The sequence below is a fragment of the Phoca vitulina genome, unplaced genomic scaffold, assembly GCF_004348235.1.
Source record: "Phoca vitulina isolate PV1807 unplaced genomic scaffold, GSC_HSeal_1.0 scaffold46, whole genome shotgun sequence".
NCBI classification, from domain to species: Eukaryota; Metazoa; Chordata; class Mammalia; order Carnivora; family Phocidae; genus Phoca; species Phoca vitulina.
Genome location: NW_022589749.1, coordinates 6,363,035 through 6,379,844, shown reverse-complemented (window position 1 = coordinate 6,379,844; position 16,810 = coordinate 6,363,035).

Below are 16,810 nucleotides of genomic sequence, written 5' to 3'. Positions count from 1 at the left end.
TTAAATAAAAATGAACAACCGTGTACAGCCACATGGTCAGTGGTACGGATGTAGTAGATTAAGACCTGCAACAATAAATACAGTAAGCGACTCAGATTGTCCCAAAGGAAGGAAGGAACCATCCTGGTCCTTTCCTGCCAATGTCTTCTCAGCATTCGGCAGACATTTAAGTTCATTAAGAGCAAAGATAAGAGAGCATCCGCAGTGATCAAGGAACATGCCACTCACTGGTCATCATTGGAAGGAACGAGAACACCAATGCTTTTTTCAGAAAATCGGCAAGTCCCGGCAATGAATAGGATATAACTAAGCCCAGCCTTTCTTGTACAAACTATTTCAGGATAAACATACAGCTATAACTAATAAGGAAAAAACATCTTTTTTACAAAAGAATTCTACTTAATATTTGTTGAAAGGGTGAAAATTAGAAACGTCGCCATTTTGCAACCTTGGCTGAAATGAATGAGGCAGAGACTACGGATGGATGGGACCAGTACGAGAGGCGGGGAGGGGGAGCTGTGTGACAGAAGGGGGCAGACCATCGCCTCCCAAACCCGCGGTCTGATCAGAGCATCAGGAGGAGGACATGGTGTGCCTGCTGGTGGGAGGCAGTATGGAGCACCATCCCTTAGGTGTCTTTGCCAAGTCAAAAAAAAAAAAAAAAAATGACCATAAGAACAAAAGGAACTGAGTTAGCAAATCCCAGAGAAAATGAGGAGGCCAGACACATTTCATAGGGGAGAACATCAGAGTGAAAAGCAAGGAGAGGAAATGTGTGTGAAAGGGAAATGAGCCAAGAATGTAGCAAGAGTCCTGTTAGTCAGAGCTAAAGGTCAAGATCCCAGGCCCATCGTCCACTCTCAGTTACCCTGGCAACAAGGCCCCCACCTACCCCAAAGGAAGTAAGCAATGATTAGAAGCAGGGCTGCACATGGCAAGTGGCCAGTGGCCCAGGAAGAGTTTGGGAAGAGTTTGAGCGGCAGACCGTAAATGAGGCCACCAATGGGGAGAATTTGTGGATAAAAGGATTACCTGGAGCCTGTCTGCTGGAGGGGTTCAGCTGCTCTGAACTGAGGCTTCTCCAGCTAAGTTTGGTCAAGTCAGAGCAGGTAAAAATGGTACCACTCTGGTTCTGTTTCTTGACATCCTGGGACGAATCTCACACAAGGAAAAGATGAAGAAAACTCACTCTCTGTCTTTCCTGGGGCTGCCCAGAGTGGGGTGTAGACCTGGGAGAGCTAGCCTGGGGCTGCCCAGAATAGGGTAGAGACCTGGAGGGAAGCACAGGGAGCAGAATGTGAGGACTCAGTAACCCAACCCAACCGAGAGGGTTCCATCTGAGCACCCACGTGCCAGGCACGCACACCTCTGATGGAGTTCCTCAGAAATGCGCAGAATCCAAGGCCTTTCTCTGCCCTTTCCCTTCACTGGGGGACCAGGCTGGGAATTGCAAGGGAGAAGCTCTTGTGTTCTAAGGACAAGGCTCCAGTTGAAGGAGCAGGAAGTCATCACCAGGAGAAGGGGAAAGGCTCAGTTGCCATAAGTGTGTATATGGAGTGAGGGTTATGGGGGCAGGAAAAGGAATCCTTCCCCAAGGCTTGGCCACAGTGATGGGGGTATAGTGGGAAAATGAGGGAGCCAGTGAGGGGCCACTGTGAGCTCAGACATCGGGAGAGGAAATGCCACTAAACCCACAGGAGGCCTGGGGAAGCCGGAAGGGGTGTGGCGGACAGAACAATAGCCCCTCAGAGATGTCCACACCTGATCCCTGGAGCCTGTTGATGTGTTATCTGATCTGACAAAAGTGACTCTGCAGATGGGAATAAGTAAAGGGTCTTGAAAGGGGGAGAGGAATCTGGGTATTCACGTGGGCCCAATCGAATCACATGAGCCCTTAAAAGCCCACAGCCTTTCCCACCCAAAGTTAGATTCAGCTGAAGAAGACACAGGAGGACGCGAGTGGCTGTTGCTGGCTTGGAGACGCAGAGGGTCCCGAGTCAGGGAACGCGGGCGGCCTCTAGATGCCGCAAGTCACGCGGGAGAGGGCCGCCTCCCGTTTCCTCCTCTGCCCTCCACGCCAGATGTGGGGGGCTCCCACACCAGGGAGGGGAGAGAGAGGGAGGAGGAGGGAGAGCGGCTTGCTATCCCTGATTTCTCCTCGCTCCCGCCATTCCCAGTGTAAAAGGAAGACATTGGTTTTCTACCAGTTGTCTGCGTGATCTCACTTGGAGCGTGTCAGCCCACTTGCACCGGGCAGTTTCACACTCCCGGTCCGTACCGCAGGCCTGCCGGGTGTGCGACTCGGGGGGGTGCCATCCGCACGGAGCTGAGTCTGTCGGGCTCACACCCTCACCCCTTTTTCTCCTTCCTTCCCCTCCTATCTTTCCCTCCACTCCCGCAGCCTTTGCTCTTTGCTGCCATCTTGTGGTCACCGAGAGAATTACATACGCGGGAGCTGGGGAAGCGAGAAAGTCCTAAGAAGCAATTAGGTATGCTTAAAGCCCCTGGAACGTGTTAGGGGGAGAGGGAGGTTCATTTGGAACCATGATCCAGACAATAAGGCATATTTAAGCAATCTGTTATTTCCACATACTGTTCATTAACTACTCATTAGGAACAGAGAAGGTCGTAAAGAAAACCAATGGCTCCAAAACAAGCCTAGAGGGGTGCCTGAGTGGCTCAGTCATTAAGTGTCTGACTTCGGCTCAGGTCATGATCCCAGAGTCCTGGGATGGAGCCCAGCGTCCTGGGATCGAGCCCTGCATCGGGCTCCCTGCTTAGCGGAGAAGACTGCTTCTCCCTCTCCCACTCCCCCTGCTTGTGTTCCCTCTCTCGCTGTGTCTCTCTCTCTGTCAAATAGATAAATAAAATCTTTTTAAAAAATAAAATAAAAATAAAACAAGCCTAGGGACACTGGGCAGATGCTTCTGAATTAATCCGCTGAGGAATTTCTGAAGTCCTTCTATGCTGGATATTCGAGCGAGAAACGGGTCTTGCAGGGTGCCTGGGTGGCTCAGTCATTTGGGCATCCGACTCTTGATTTTGGCTCAGGTCATGATTTCAGGGTCGTGGGATCCCTGCATCAGTCTTGGCTCTTGGTCTGGAGTCTGCTTGAGGTTCTCTCTCTGTCTCCTTCTGCCCCTCCCCGCAAATAAATAAATAAATAAATAAAATCTTAAAAAAAAAAAAGAAAGGGGTCTTTCCCCTTGACCTCGAATATGACCAACAGGGATTCAAGTCTTTGAGTTTGGTTGCCTTTCTCACTTTTAAGAAATTCCCTATTAAAAGGTTAATGCAGGAGATCCTAAAATATTAATGGAACAGTGTTCATGGATTGGGAGGCTTAATATTGTTCAGATGATAATACGACCCAAGGCCATACATAGATTTAAAGCTATCTCTATCAAAATCCTCATGGTATTTTTTTAATGGGAAAATGAGAATGGGAAATGGGAAAAAAAACTCATCCTAAACTTCACAGGGAATTTTAAGGGACCCAGAATAGCCAAAACAATCTTGAAAAAAAAGAACAAAGTTGGAGGACTCACGTTTCCTGATTTCAAAACTTGACACACAGTTACAGTAATCAGAACAGTGTGGTATCTGCATAAGAATCATATAGGCCAACAGAATAGAATTGAGAGCCCAGAAATAACCCCTCACTTCGATGGTCCGTTCTACGGAGGAGAAATTGGTCTCTCTGACACATGATGCTGAGAAAACCAGTTGCACACGTGCCGAGAATGAACCTGGGTCCTTACCCTTTACCACATACAAAAATTAACTCAGAATTGATCCAAGACCCAAATTCTAGGAGATAAAACTATAAAGCTGTCAGAAGAAAACAAGAATGATCTTGTATTTAGCAATGGCTTTTTAAGTGTGACACCCAAACATAGGCGACCAAAGAAAAAATAGATAAATTGGACTTCAGTTAAGATTAAAAACTTCTGTGCACCAAAGGACACAACCAGGGAATGAAAAGATCACCCATCGAATGGGAGAAAACATATGCAAATCCTATCTGATTAAGGTTTCATACCCAGGGGCACCTGGGTGGCTCAGTCAGTAAGCGGCTGCCTTCAGCTCAGGTCATGATCCCTGGGTCCTGGGATCGAGCCCCACGTCCGGCTCCCTGCTCAGTGGAGAGCCTGCTTCTCCCTCTCTCTCTGCCTGCCTCTCTGCTTACTTGTGCTTTCTCTCTCTGTGTCAAATAAATAAATAAAATCTTTTTAAAAAAAAAAAGGTTTCATACCCAGAATACATAAAGAACAACAACTCGAGAACAAAAAGACAAAAACCTGATTTTAAAATGGGCAAAGGACTTGATGATCTACAAGTGGCTAATAAATACAGGGAAAGATGCTCCACATCATTAGGGAAATGCAAATCAGAATCCTAACAGGCCACCACTTGGCACCCTGTAGGCTGCCTATCATTAAAAAGCCGGAGAAGACCAAGCATTGGGACAGGTGTGGAGAAGCTGGGACCCTCACGCATTGCTGGGGGGATTGTAACACCATACGGCTGCTGTGGAAGCAGCTTGGCAATTCTCCAAAAAGTTACATGCAGAATCACCGTCTGACCCAGCAATTCCACCCCGAGGGATACACCTGAAAGAACTGACCACAGGCACATCACAGGTTTGTACAGAAACAGTCCTAACAGTGTAATTCGCGGCAGCCAAAGGGTGGAAACAACCCACGGTGTCCCACAGCAGACCAATGCACGAGCAAACCGCGGTCCATCCATGCAATGGGAGAGTAGTCAGCCATGAAAGGAACGGAGCCCGGACCCCTGCTACATCGAGGGATGGACCTTGAAAACATTCTGCTAAGTCAAAGAAGCCAGGCACAAAAGGCCAACTATTGTATGATTTCACATATATGGAATATCTAGAGTAGGAAGATCCAGAGACAGGAAGTAGATAAGAGGCTACCAGGAGCTGGGAGGAAGGAAGAGCAGAGAGTTATTGCTCAATGGGGACAGAGTTTATGTCCGGGACGATGACAAAGTTTTGGAGACAAACAGAGGTGATGTTTGCAGAGCATTGGGCACGTCATTACGAGTAATTTACACTTGACAGGGGCTGACATGGCAAATCTTAGGTCGTGTATATTTTAACCACAATAAGAAAATCATAAATAAATGCACGCACAACCTGGGGAGAAGACCATTTCAGTGAGTCCACTAAAAACAAGAGCCCAGACTGTCATGATAAATGGGGATAGGAGGACAGGCTGGATTGTGAAGGGATCTTGAGAAACGAGAAGAATGAAAACAAGCTGATAGGACATTTAACTTGCCTCACACTGTGTTCCAAAGCATTACTAACTCCTACATCTTGAGGCCGTGTCTTCTGTAAGATCATAAGTACGTGGAAAGCTGCAGATAGCCTGGACTCATAGGAATGGTCACCTTAGGACAGTTCGTGTAGACAGGACCAGCCCATCATCTGCAGAGACCAGCACAAAATGAAAATGCATGACCCCTTGTTGAAAAAACATTAAGAGTTTGTCAAGACTATGACATCAGAGCATCGAACCAAATACACTTCGGAATGAGGGGCCCATGCAGCCGGCCCTGTCGGTAGCTGAGAACTAGTAGGTGCTGAGCAGGTGCTGGGGATCTAGGGGTGCCGGATGGACATACAGAAGACAGAAGAGGGAGGTGGGTGGTCCCAAAGTGCCAGTGGGTTTGGTGGAGCCAAGGCAGACTGAACAGGCGTAATACGCTGTACCACACTCTCACCCCACTCTTCCCTCAGCCTGGCCAAGCTGGGCTCAGCTCTGTGCATCCAGTCCCGGAAGGAACGAACAGAAGCTGCTAAACACGCTTGTGTTCTGTGTGCCTGGCCTGGAGTTCTTCCTTCATCATCTCATTTGATTTCTGCCTGTAAGATAGATACTTTCTCTCCATCCGATGGAAGGGGACCCTGAGGCTCAGAACTGCTCTCTCGCTGGAGGGCCCTGCCAGGTCTTGAGCAGGAGGCATTCTCATGCTCACACCTGGGACCCCGCGGGAGGAAACTCCGTGCTCATACTCAGCTGGATGCCAGGGAGCCTTGTACCTTCCACCGGCCTTTGTAGGGCTCCTGAAAGCAACGGAAGGCTCCACGTCCTTCTTCCCCCTCCCTGCTTGCATCCTCCAAGTCTCCTGCAATAAACAGCCCAGACAGGCCCAGTGCCAAGGCAGAAACTCCATTAGCAAACCTGATTCTAGGGGCACTGCCCGGCCCTGCTATTTCAAAGCCGCTCTGAGTCAAAATGTCCCTGCTAATGGGCAAAGCATGCCTCACTGCTCAGCTTGATTTAGAAGCCTTGGAGAATGGATGCCTCTGTCGCTGCAGCGTAAAGTCTGAGCCAAGGGAGCAGGAAGGGAAGGGACTCTGCTGCCGGCTCTGTCTGGCCCCGGGGGAAAGAACATGATAAGCACCTGCCACCATGTACTGAGCACTCGCTTCCCTTGGGCCAAGAAATAGGTAAGTGCCTCATCACCCTCAAAACTGCCTTCTGGGTTGGATACCATGATTCCCATTTTACAAATAAGGAAACTGAAGCCCAGTGAAGCCCCACTTCCCTGGCCCAAGGGCCCGCAGCTAATTGGGCTGGTGGGATTTCACCCCGGGCTGCTCTGCCTCCAAATTTAAAGCTTTTGACCCCTTAACTTTATGGACTCTTGAAAACCCAGGTTTGGGGGGCTAGTGAACCATTGTGGATCTCAGCTTGCACCGAGAAAAGGCTCCAGTGGCCACAGATAATCAAAAACTTACCTTGAGTGATAAGAAACCTACTTCCCAGCTAAGCTTCAAACCCAGGCTGCAGCCCCCATTCAACGTGGGCCAGGGGACCCCCTCTCAGCTGTAATGACCCAGGCCCCAGGGGAGGACCCTCACCCACAGGGGGTCACCAATCCCACCCGAAAGCCTGGCAGACTCCCTAGCTGCAGCTCCCGGGGCCCCCCACCGATTAACCCAGCCATCAGGCGTTGGTTAAAATGAAGATTCCAGTCTAATTGCTATCACAATTTGAAAGTAGTGATGAATAAAAGCGGTATTTTTTGAGATAGCTCCAAGGCAAATGTGATGTAAAGGCTCTGTGATCTCTCCTGATGCCGCAGGCTTACATACTACGTTGTGCTTTGTTTTCTGTGTTTGTAGCAGAAGGAAATACTACATTGCAGTTAAAGGTTAACGAGAATAAAGGTATCATTTTTTCCCATCCAAGTTCAAGGGTCAATGGACCGGTCTACAGGGTCTCCAGGTCCACCAAATCCTCAATGACTCACCCCACTTCTGCCCCATCCTTCTTTCTCCAGACTAACCCCAGATTCCATTTCCCACTGAATGTTGAATGTTGAATGTTGAATGTTGAAACCTGTGGCCCCTACAAGGTTTTTCCGCAGCCACACCCAGGATCATCATGGACAAGTTCTTGTTCAAGATTGTCCCTTGAAGCCCCAGAATGAACGTGGACCTGCCAGCACCTGGACTATAGGATTTCTGACCCCCAGAGCTATAAGGTTATAAATCTGTGTTGCTTGTAGCCACTCAGTTTGTGGTCATTTGTTAAAGCAGCCACAGGAATCTCATACAGTGACCTTGACCCTGGCCTTTTGGCTTTGTGGGCCCCTGGTGCCTCATTTTTGCAACGAGGAGAATGATGTCAGTCTCCTCCCAACCTGTGGGGAGATTTAAACAAGATAATAAATATAAAAAGGCTTGGAAAGTGTCCTATAAATGAGGATTGGATTTTTCGGTCCGTTTCAGTGTATCCTTGACTACCTCTCTCTCTGGCTGTTAGTTTTGGGGTCAAAAGCTCCTCCTCTCTCCTTCCACCCCCTTTTCCGTGCTGGGGAAAGCTCCTGATGTGTCTTCCGTGGTCTCCCCTTGCAGATTCAGCTTCTAGATGAATAGCAGGTGGTCGACCAGAGGTCAGTGCATTGGCCAGAGCCCAGGCTGGGAGGCAGTGGGACAGAATCAGGTTGGCACAGCAGAGAGGACAACAGCTGGTGGTGGCCACTTCCTTGTCTACAGCTGGGCTGCCCTGTCTCCCTGACCAGGTGGAGTCCCCCAAATAGCCTGTTAACCACCAAGGGCACTGGGCAAGCCATGACGACTGATCCCGCTAAGGAGACTCAAGCTTGCTCTCTACACGCTTGTCTTCCTTGGTGGGACCCTTGCCTCTACCAAAATCCATTGGTCATGCATTCACTCTCCAAGTACATGCTGACGTTTGTACATGCCAACCATGCTGGTTGCCCGCCCAGCAGCCACTCCACCCTTCTTCCTTGCTCCCAAAACCATCCACCCAGTCCCAGGGGATGAGCCTTGATTGGTCTAAGCCAGTCCTGGCTTCCTGTGCCCTCCTGCTGGTGGTTGGTCTAGAGGTGGACATGTGAGCCAGGTCTGGCCAATTAAACATAAAGAGAAATCGGATAAGGGATTCTGGGAAGATTGTCTTCCTGTTAAGAGAGAGAGGAGCAAAGAAAATACCGTTTTTATCTTCTTTTGCCCCTCCTGCTCTGGACATGGTTGTCTGAGGTTGGTGGTTTCTGGAGCTTCAGCCGCCATCTTGTGACTTTGAAGTGACCATGCTAAGGCTGAAATATCAACATGTCTAGAAAGGAAAAGCTGAAGGAGGAAAGAGCCTTGCTAGCTGGAGTGGTTAGTTTTATGTGTTCCCTTAGCTAGGCTATGATGCCCAGATGTTTGGTCACCCACCAGTCTAGATATTACTGTGAAGGCGTTTTTAGATGTGATTTAGCATTGAAATCAGTAGACTGATTAAGCAGATTACCTGCCATAACGAGGGTGGGCCTCATCCAATCAGTTGAAGGGGAGAAGGGGAGGGAGGGAGGGAAGGCAAATATGGTAAAAATGTTAATATTTGAAGAATCTGGGTGAAGGGTGTACAAGAATTTATTACATTCTTCCCAACTTCTCATATGCCTCAAATGAATTTAAAATAAAAACTTAAACCAAAAAAAGGAGGGGGGAGGGAGCCAGGTTCAAACTTGGTTTATCTCATGTAATGCCTGGGCTTTCCTTGGGAACCTGGAGTCAGAGTACCAGCTTCTGGATGTCCAGAAGCCAGCTCGCGTCAGTTACAGTCCCTCTCATACTCAAAACCAGTGTCTCCTGGGGCACCTGGATGGTTCAGTCGGTTAAGTGTCTGCCTTCAGCTCAGGTCATGGTCCCAGGGTCCTGGGATCGAGCCCCGCATCGGGCTCCTTGCTCAGTGGGAAGCCTGCTTCTCCCTCTCCCTCTGCCCCTCCCCCCTGCTTGTGCACACTCTCTCTCATAAATAAAATCTTTAAAAACAAAACAGCGCTTCCTTGAAGCTATGAGGGTTAATCCCACAGAGCCATGGAAGTCTTTTCCAAACTGTAGAGCATCACATACACACCAGCGGAGTTATGATGGTGATGTTTTTATAGCAGCAGATACTCCCTCCCTCATGTTGACTTGGGGAGAATTTGGATTTTCGTAGGCGAGACTTGCTTGAAGCTATGTGTGCTCCTATCACGGCAGGATAGGACACTAGATTGAAATCTGGACTGTCCTGCTTAGTGGCCATGTGACCTTGGGTGGGCCCTTGAGTTTTCTGTGCCTCAGTTTCCTTACCTGGAAAATGGGCATAATAATAGCACACCACTCATAGCAGTGTTTGTGAAGGTAGAGTGCAGTGCCTGGCACAGGGAAGATGCTCTGTAGCCACCAGCTGTCATCATCACCAACCGTCATGATCCTGTGCCTGGCATTTCCCGGCTGCTCACACCAAGTTAGTGACTTGTGCCATGTCCTCATCTGTAAATGTGGACAACGCTACAGTGAGGATTAGATCACAACAAGCATGGGACACGCTTAGCCCAGTGCTGGGCACACAGTAAGCCCTCACTGAAGGGCCGGGCGGGGGGGGGGTGGAAATGACCTGCAACACCCATTAAGATGGCTACCATTAAAACAAAACAAAATAGCAAGTATTGCTGTTCAGGATGCAGAGAAATCGGAACCTCCGTGCACCGTTGGTGGGAATGTCGTGGAGCTGCTGTGGGAAACAGCATGGCAGTTCCCCGAAAAATTAAAGACAGAATCCCCATATCATAGTAGTCAGCCCAGGCTGCCATCACAAAACACCACAGACTATGTGGTTCGAACAACAGACATTGATTTTCTCACCGTGCTGGAGGCTAGAAGTCTGAGCTGAGGGTACCAGCGTGGCCAGGTTCTGCTGAGGAGTCTCTCTCCCTGGCTTTGCAGGCGGCCACCTTTGCACTGTGTGCTCGCATGTTCTTTCCTCCGCATGAAGACAGAGGAGGAAAGATCAAGAACTCTGTTTCTTCCTCTTTTTATAGGGCCACCAGTCCTATCAGATTAAGATCCCACCCCAATGACCTCATTTAACCTTAACTGCCTCCTTTTGCGGTCTGCCACGTCTCCAAATATGTTCTCCTTGGGGTTTAGAGCTTCGACACGTGGATGCGAAGGGCGGGCACAATTCAGTCATCACACAGATAAATGATCCAGCAATTCCACTTCTGGGTTTATATTGGGAAGACTTGAAAGCAGGGTTTCAAAGAGATTTCTGCACACCCACATTCAGAGCAGCATTATTTACTATGGCCAAAAGGTAGAAGCGACCCCAGTGTTCATCCACGGATGAACGGAGAAACCAAATGTGGTGTACACATACATCAGAACCTTCTCCAGCCTTAAGGAAGGAAGCCCTGGCACAGGCTACAATGTGGATGAGCCTTAAGGACATTATGCTAAGTGATAAAAAGCCCGTCACAAAAGGACAAATACTGCATAATTCCATTTATATGCAGTATCTAGAGTACTCAAAGCCATAGAGACAGGAAGTAGAATGAGGGTTGCCAGGGGCTGGTGGCGGAGGTGGGGGGGGGGAAAAGGGGGGGGGGAGGGGGGAGGGGGGGGGTTGTTTAATGGGTACGGAGTTTCAGTTTTGCAAGATGAGAAAGTTCTGGAGGTTGGTTGCACAGCAGTGAGACTATACTAAAACACTACTGAACTGTACGCTTAGAAATAATTAAGGTTATAAATTTTATGGTATGCATTTTTACCACAATGAAAATAAATTAAAAATAGATAAAGATTCATTACCTGGAAACCCTTCCCTCATTAGAGCAATGGCCCCAAAATGGGCCACCAGGGGGCGCTGTGCACCCGTTCCCGGTTCCTTCACAACCTCCCGTTCTCTCCCCCGCAGCAGGAGCCGGTGGTTTCTAGAGGGGGCAAAAAGCACTAGGGTCCTGGAGAAAGTTAGAGCTCTTTCTTGCCCACTCCTTCGCCCGAATGGACCAGCCCCAGAGCTGCACTGCACTCCAGCCACAAACCCGTCGCCCTTGACTCTGGCCCTGGTCTTTCTCGGGGTCCCTTCCCTCTGTGCTGGAGACACAGGGACTCCTGGATGAATTGCCCCCTCCCTGCCTAGCTGTCTGCAGGCGTCCAGACGGCCCAAGGGCTGGAGAAGAGGGAAAGGTGACCAGGAGTCACCTGCCCCAGAGTACCCATGGATGCGAGGACACCACAACGGAAATGGGTCAGAGACCTCTTATCCCAGGGGCAAGAGCCTGAAGGTCACCCAGACCTGGGGTTTTTCCAGTTCAGCTGCTCATTCCCTCCCTGGGCCTCAGACTCCTTCTGTGTACAATCTGGAATAACACTTGGGAGGACTGAAAAACTTAGTAACATCCCTGATGCCTAGAAAACATCCAGTAGATGAGCGAATTACCATCCCACGCCCCGTATTTGATGCCGCTGGGGTCCCCTCCCGCCTCCTAGTGGGTTTCTACTGCACAGCATCCACTGTCCAGGGAAGAAACCTCTCCTAAAAACACTCAAGCCCTGATTTTTCTGGACGTTTAATCAGGGATTTAACCAGGTAGGACTTACTGGGTTACAAGTAACAAAAACCCAGTTAAGCCACCTCAGGGAAACTGAAATGTCTCATGAGATCGAAGAAAACGTTGAGCAGCAAATAGCTGGGCAGAGCAGACTCAGGATCTGGGCTCATTGGAGAACCCTGAAAAGTCCTTCCCCTTTCCCTCCATCTTTCCCTCTCTTTCTCCCTCCCTCAGCCCCCTTTATCCCCTCCATGCGGGTCATCCCCAGGACATACACCTGCACTCAGTCCTTCCAGCCCACAGACTCCACTGTCATTCCTAGGGCATGCCAAGCACACTCCCACCTCAGGGCCTTTGCACCTGCTATGCAAAGAGATCCAAGGATCTCTGCCATGGTTAACTACCTCCCTTCTTCAAGTCTTGGCTCAAATGTCACCTCAGTGGCTCCTTCCTTAACCAACAGATTGAAAATTGCCACCCACCCCCACCACAGCATGCTTTAGATCCCTCCCTGCTTGCCTGCTTTTTTCCTTTAACCATGGCTCACACGTGCGCGCGCACACACACACACACAAATGAATTAATCATAATCCTTACATCATAACCTGCTCTCATCAGCTTTTAATGATCCACTTAACAATGTAACAAACACCCAGGAAACCACTACCCTAAACAAAAACTAAAATCTTGATAATAACCTACATCTGACCATACGTTCCCTCCATCCCAGCATCCCATCCTCCCTACCATAGTCCTCACCCGTATTTATTCTTCTCTTGTTTCCTTTTTATAATTTATTACTGCATTATGTGTGTACAATTTGGGTTGCTCTTAGCTTTATAAAAAGGAAACCACGTGTCTGTAATGGGACATTTTCCACGGGCTATTCTGTGTCAGATCCATCCGTACTGTGATGTGTGGCCATAGTCCCTTCATTTTGATGGCCATGTAATACTTCATTGTGAGAATTTATTCATCTGCTCTCCCATACCTGGGCATGTGGAGGTTTCTCCATTGCTGGCCACTGTGAAGAGAGGCCTTATGAATATTCTGCCACGTGACTCGTGTTGCAGACGGGCAGGAATTTCTCCAGGGTGTATACCGTGGAGGAGAATGCTGGGTCACGATCATGGTATGCACATGCTCAGCTTTAAAAGATAAAACCAGACTGCTTCCTGGCATGGTTGCATCCCCACCAGCAACGTGAAGAGGGCTTTATTTCTCCCTGGGCGCGTTTACACTTTAGGATCTACCATGTATTTTCCTTGTGTTTTCGTTTACTATCTATCTCCACCCCCAGCCCCGTGTCAGCAGGGCAGGGATTTTTGTCTCTTTGTTCACCATTCTATCCCCCGTGCCTAGAACAGCGTCTGGCACATAGTAGGTGCTCAATAAACAGTTTCTGATTGAATGACCGAATGGATGGTCCCACACAAGACCTGAGGGCTCATATTAGGTATCATTGGATTGTTATTATTCATTTCCTGCAGATACGCTGATTCATCTCTCAATTTCAATCCCCCCAGTCCAGGGAAAGGACCATTGGCCAAAACTACTGAGGCCTGGACCCCCCAGGCCACCTAAAACATCAGAGTTTCTGAGGATGGAGCTTCCCTTTCCGTAACCCTCCATGGCCCTTCAGATAAAAATCCCCCAACCATGCTGGGACTTACAAGGCTCCACACAGTGACCCTGCCACTTCATCTTACCCCCTGCTCACCCCTGTTGCTCTAAAAAACACATTGCAACCCAGCCACACTAAGCTCTTTCACACCCCTGGGCCTTTGCACCTTCGCATCCCCTCCACTCCCCCTCCCGCCCCCCTTAACCACGTTAAGACTGAATCCTTCAGGGAGTAGCTGAAATGCCACGTCCTCTGAGAAGCCCTCCCTGGCTCCTGAGACCCAGGAGGACCCCTGTTAGAGAGCCTCATGATACAAGGCTCTTGTAAACTCTCAGGACCACACTTGGCGTGATACTTTGATTCGTATCTCACCCTCACTCTAGACTCTGAGGCACAGGAGAGCAGGGGCCAATTCTGCTTTGGCCATCCCTGTGCCTCAGCACAGAGCCCAGTGCTGGCACAGAGGAGGGGCTAATATTTTTGGATAGATGGATGGAGGGATAGGTGGATAGGAGGATAGAAAAAAGGAAGAAAGCAAGGGAGGGAACGAGGGAATGAGGGGAGAATACTTACATGGATGGCTGTATAAATGATGGAGGGATAGAGGTGTGGGTGGATAAATGGACTGATGGATGAGTGGATGAATAGATGATGGACAGAACAAAAATTGAGTTGATCTCTTTCTTCCATCTTCCCATGATGCCATAATGGTGCCCATGGATGGGCCTGGCTGATGCTCTCAAGAGCACCAACGATGCTAAGCAAAAAGACAAACTACAAGTTCCTTTCTGTGATGTTCCAGAGTCATCACCTGTTTCCTAATTGTGATGGTGAAGCGTGGTTACGTAGGAGAATTTGAAATCCTTGTTATCACAGAACGAGGACATCGCTGTGAACCTCACATGCAGGTTAACTAAGTGCGATCAGCCTGAAATGTGATGTATAACTCAAAGATCCAGAAAAGGGGCAGCATCGTCTCCTCCAGCTCATTGGTTTGATCTCCTTGTGCTGACAATCTCAGCTAGTATCGTAGCCACGAGGAAGCAAGATGAAAACACGCAGAAGAGAAAATCCAGGGATTCTTTTTCTAGGGATGTAATGCATACAGAGTTTTTTGTTTTTGTTTTTGTTTTTTTTTTTACAAAGAGTTTGTGATTGATTGATTTTGTTCTGTTGTCTTCTCCACTGGTGTCTGAGCCATCTCCCCAGTGGATGGTGGGCTCCTTAAAGGCCAAATTCATTTCCCCTCCTTGAAATCCCTTTCTCCCATGGTTCCCTGGGATCCAGGCTTTTGCACTTTCAGATTTTCCACAGCCCAGTGGAGAGGGGCCACTGCACCAGATCCTCAGCTGGACGCCATTCATTAGTCGCTCAACAAACATAGGCAGCATGCTGCTGTGGGAGTTGCAAAAGGGTTTGGGATTCAAATCCCAACTCTGCTACTTACTCCCTGTGGGAACATGGGCAAATCACTTACCCTCTTTGAGCCTTGGAAGGTTCTTTTTCCCCGTCTGTAAAATGAGGACAATATTCCCCACCTTGTGTGGCAATTATGAAGAGTAGTGTTATGTAAGTGCCCGGCACATAATAGATACTCAAGAAATGATAAGCACACCACACAAGACGAATAAGACACAGTCCTTCATCTCATGGATGCTTCACTCTAGCAGGGACAGCACTGAGGTGGCCAGTTGTGATGCAGGCTGTCACATCAAGGTATGGGCAAAGGAACAGAGAGGAAGATGGGAATGAGTTCATGGAAGGCTTCCTGGAAGAAGTGGCATTCAGTCAGACCTTAAATAGCATTATACAGTCCAGAGTCATGGGTTCTTCTTTCTAACTGCTAAATTTCCGTGTGACCTTGAATCAGTCACTTCCCCACTCTGGGGTCCCCAGATCCCCTTCTGTAACATAAGGTTCATAAGCATTAGCTCTGAACCTTTTGAGTCATAGGCTCTTTTGAGAACAATCTCTGAGAGCCACAGCCCTTCTTCTCAGATAAACGCACACACATGTTTGTCTGTCATGGGGCAAGGGGCCCTCACGGACCCCGTAAAGCCACCCTAGGCTGACTCCCAGAGTTCAGCTGGATCGGTACCACTGCAGAGCTGGCCCCGTCCTCACACAGAGCCTCCCTCTTTAGTCTGTGGTCAGCACGAGCCAGCAGAATCACTGACTCAATCTGAGAAAGCCCATCAGGCACTGGGCTGCAGGATAGAACAGGGGCCTGGGGAGGGGAGGTCATTCCAGCTGGCTGGGGAACCGGAGTCTGGTTCTGGGAAAGCGCCCCTGACCAGTCCTCCCCTGACCTCACCTAGTTTATCAGCATCTGCCTTGGGGAGGAAGAGGAGCGTGGGCCGCTCTGGGCAGGCTCCCAAACAGGCCGCTGACCCCCATCTGTCGCCCAGGCTGGAGTTCCCGGACGCATCCTTCATCTTTCCTAATCTAAACACCCGCAGGCCTCGGGTGGTCCATCCCCCTCCCAGCTAATGTGTGTGCTCAGCTGCATCCAGCCTGCCAGAGGAAGGAGAGCTGGCCATCCCTTTAACACTGGAGCTGCTGCCATCACCTGCCTCCCTTTCCATCCAGCCAACCCTCACCCAGCATTTATTAAGCACCTACTGTTTGCAGGCATCTGTGAATGAGATGGTGGAGGGTCTCACCTTACCTTCCTCCAAAGTCTCTGTCTCCTGGGCTAGATCCCCTAAACTCCCCTCCAGGGCAAGATACTGTTGCTATCCCGCTCACCTGGAGCAGGTGGGTGCTTTGGGGAAGTAGGCTCTGAGCTGGCTAATTCGGGGCTGGGAGGAGAATCAGCTCTGGGTTGGTGTCTGGGCATCTGCTGTGTGATCCTGGCAGTTTCCTACCCTCTCTGGGCCTCAGTCTTCCCATGTTTCATGATTCCATTTGGCTCTGAAATGGGCCTTGCTAGCGCCTCCTCCCTCCCCTCTCCCAGAATAGTGGAAGGAGAAGAGAAAGCTACTCTGGAGTGCTCTAAGATCTTCCTTTGGGCAGTCTCTGGATCATAGTCATTCATTCAAGCATTTATTGAGCACCTATTGGGTTCCAGGCCCTGGGACTGGGCAGCTGGAATGTGAAGACGACTAGGATTTAAGCAGGAGACCCATAGACACCTCACTCCAAGCCTGGCTTCCTGCATGGGGTGAGGAGACCTCCCGGGGTCCCAGATGGGCCTAGCCTAGGATTTGGGGCGCCCCGGGGACTCGCGTGTCAGCCGGCGGCGCTTCGGGCCCCGGTCTGTCTCCTCCCCTTCCTCCTTCTCCGCCCCCTCCCCCGCCCCTCCCCGGAGCGCCGCCG